At 45.1% G+C, this 3565-nt stretch overlaps 1 long non-coding RNA gene across 1 annotated transcript; it reads right to left on the minus strand.

The window, feature by feature from the left end:
- Nucleotides 1-239: 239 nt before the first annotated feature.
- Nucleotides 240-3565, minus strand: LOC119939550. The gene is made up of 3 exons (XR_005454680.1): nt 3473-3565; nt 1569-1741; nt 240-446 (listed from the first exon to the last, which is right to left on the minus strand). It is a non-coding gene; the product is annotated as an uncharacterized LOC119939550 (long non-coding RNA).

Consider the following 3565-nt stretch of genomic DNA (forward strand, 5'->3'; position numbering starts at 1 on the left):
CCACTGCCAGCAAGAGGAAAATAGAAAGAGGAAGTCAGATTAGCCCTGCCCCTCTCCTTCCCCCCCAACCCCGGCCCCCTAAACTGTGGGCTTGCACCAGAATTAGGGGAACAGCTTCTGCCTCCAATTTTAGAAAGCTTCTCATTTTAAATTTGCAAGTACATATACGCCTCTACCATCTCTGACATCTGTTCGAGCATGCAAATAATTGTTTTGACACTGTGACAGTTGGAGAGAATATATTTTTTTTTAATTTTGAAACATGCCAATGCGATAATTAGAGTCTAATCCTCATTTGCCAGCCCAACAATCTTTCCCAGTCAAGCGTTTTCTGACTCAGGGCCATCCGCCTTCCTCCGGCTACATTGCCAAGATCTCTGTGCCTCTTCAATGTACAAGAACTTTCCTTCCTCGAAATAGCTCATATTCTGCTTGCTCATTGGTGTCTGCGAAAAAAAATAGTCATCATCGCAATGATGAAAGCCACCTTATTTATTTTAATGGATATCTTGGTGCTGAGTTTTTTCATTTCTGTCTTTTAATGAGACTTTCGGGATGGAAGAAATTGATTCAGTCGGTTTTTGAAGAGATTTCCCAGTCATAATTGTAAATGATGTACAGTATTGCCCAACAGTTGTAATAATTATAATTGTGGTATTTGTTAAGCGCTTACTATACGCCAAGCACTTTACTATGTGCTGGGGTAGATGAAGGATAATGACATCCCGCCTGGGGCTCACAGAGTAAGTAAGGAGGTGAACAGGTATTGAATTACCATTTTGCAGAAGAGGGAACTGAGGCTCGAGTTCTGCCCACCAGGCCACGCTGCTCCCTGCTAAAAAGGTGTGAACCCTGAGGATGATTGACAGATTTATTCCTGGATGCACATGAATTCGTGTGTGTGTCACAGACACACACACACACACACACAGAGGAGACTGCGTGCCAATTTCTGGGCAGCTGGAATAGAAGGCATGTCTGGTGTCAAGAGTTGTAATCATGCACAATTTGCAACTATTTAACCTCCAGTTGCTGGGAATTAATGCATCTGCGAATCAGCATTGCTCAGTTAGCAACCACCACCTGACCAGCTCTCAGAGTTGCCTGTGGGAAACAGTGGCTAGAGCACCGGCCTGGGATCCAGAAGGACCTGGGTTCTAATCCTGACTCCACCACCTGTCTGCTGTGTGACCTTGAGAGTCACTTCACTTCCCTGTGCCTCAGTTACCTCATCTATAAAATAGGGAGTGGGACTGTGTCCAACCAGATTTGCTTGTATCCATGCCAGACCCTGCTACAGTGCCAGGCACATAGTAAGCACTTGGCAAATGCCATAAAAAAAGTGCTTGGGAAAGTAATAATCACAGTCTTAATCCCCATTTTACAGATGAGGTAACTGGGGCCCAGAGAAGTTAAGTGACTTGCCCAAAGTCACACAGCTCACAATAGGCAGAGCCGGAATTCGAACCCATGACTTCTGACTCCAAAGCCTGGGCTCTTTCCACTGAGCCACCCTGCTTCAATCCAGTAGAATTGTTAGATATGATCCTTGCTTTTAAGGAGCTTACCTATCTACCCTGGTGGGGGCAAATGAATGCCTCCCCCAGTGATTCCACCATTACTCCCACCTGCCTCTGTTTTCCAGAAAATTTTGCTGCTGAATCACTGTCCCTCTTTTCGCCGGTCGCCCTAAATCATGGCTGTTTCACGCTGGCGGTTGGGGAAGGCATAAAGGTTTTTCCTGGAGCATAGGAGGAGTAGAAAAGGGGCAGAAATTTAGTTTTGCCTAGAGAATTTCCAGCATTTGTGTTCCTTTCTTCAGTCAGTCAGTAATTCCTAACTTTAATGTGGCTATCAATTTCTTCATTTTTTTCAGATTTTGGCAGTTTCCAGTTTGTATGTATATGTTTCTCCTCCTCCAACCACACATAAGCCATTTGTATTCAACTACCTTCCCATTAGGTTGAAAGCTGATCCAGAAACAGTTCATTCACTCAACAGTATTTATTGAGCACTTTCTGCGTGTGAAGCACTGTACTAAGTGATTGGGGGAGTACAATATAACAACGAACAGACACATTCTCTGCCCACAAAAAGAGCACGGGCCTGGAAGCCAGAGGGCTTGGGTTCTAATTCCGGCTCCACCCCTTGTTTGCTGTGTGACCCTGGACAAGTCACCTAACTTCTCTTACCTTGTCTGTAAAATGAGGATTAAGACTGTGAGCCCCATGTGGGACAGGATCAGTGTCCAACCTGATTAGCTTGTCTACTTTAGTGCTCAGTATAGTGCCTGGCACATAGTAAGTGATTCATAACATTAAAAAAGGTGATTGAACCCTTCAGCTTTCACTGCTTACTCCCAAGAGCTTAGTACAGTGCGCTACACACAGTAGATGCTCAATAAAATCCCACAAATCACTGGATCCCATTTCACTGGGGAGACCGACTGTTTTAAGGTTTGATCACTCCATGCCATTGACCCTTAATCCTGAGAAATCTAACATTCCATCAAAAGCCTGTCTCCAAAGACTACACAAGTCTTTCCTTCACCTAAAGTCTTGAATTCCTCTCAATCCAAGGAGATGAAATTGCAATTATTTTCTATCCAGGGTACATCCTTTAAGACACCATTCGGAAAAACTCTGAAACTCCCTGACTCCACAGGCAGAAGACATCTGTCTTTTAGAGATGTTTCTCCTAGGACCTGAATCTACTTTCCAAGCACCTCTGAAACCCTCCTGGGAGTAGATCAATCGATCGATCAATCATATTTATTGAGTGCTTACTGTGTGCAGGGCAATGTTCAAAGCTCTTAGGAGAGCACTATATAACAGAGTAGGTAGACATGTTCCTTGCCCACAATGAGCTTACAGTCTAGAGGGGGAAACAGGCATCAGTATAAATAAACTATGGATACGTACATGAGTGCTGTGGGGCTGGATGGAAGGGTGAATAAAGGGAGCAAATCCAAGTGCAGGGGTGATGCAGAAGGGAGAGGAAGAAGAAGAAATGAGGGTTTAGTCAGGGAAGACCCCTTGGAGGAGATGGGACTTCAATAAGGCTTTGAAGGTGGGGAGAGTAAGTGTCTGTGGGGTAAGAAGGGAGAGGGTTTTTCAGGCCAGAGGCAGGATGTGGGCGAGAGGTCGGAGTAGAGATAAATGAGGTCAATATATACAGAGGCATTAGAGGAGCGAAGTGTGTGGGCTGGGTTGTCTTGGGAGAGCAGTGAGGCGAGGTAGGGAGAGGCAAGGGAATTGAGTGCTTTAAAGCCGAGCGTAAAGAGTTCGTGTTTGGTGTGGAAGTGGATCTGATTGAAATATCTTTAATTTCAGCCCTAAGGGTGAAGGGCCTGGAGTCAGCAACCCACTGGGTCGCTGAAGCTCACAGTGCCTAACAGGAAATCCTGCCACGATCCCTGCTTTCCTTATTTCCTCTGGTTTGAATTTGAGGTTTGTAAGACTTTAAGACTCACCTAAATCTAGGGAGCTAAAAACGGAAAGTTTTGCTCAGTTTCAGGAAGCCACATCAAGTGCCTTGTGGTGGATCCTTTGGAAACAAAGACCAC

This window comes from Tachyglossus aculeatus, chromosome 2, assembly GCF_015852505.1.
Source record: "Tachyglossus aculeatus isolate mTacAcu1 chromosome 2, mTacAcu1.pri, whole genome shotgun sequence".
Taxonomy (NCBI): domain Eukaryota; kingdom Metazoa; phylum Chordata; class Mammalia; order Monotremata; family Tachyglossidae; genus Tachyglossus; species Tachyglossus aculeatus.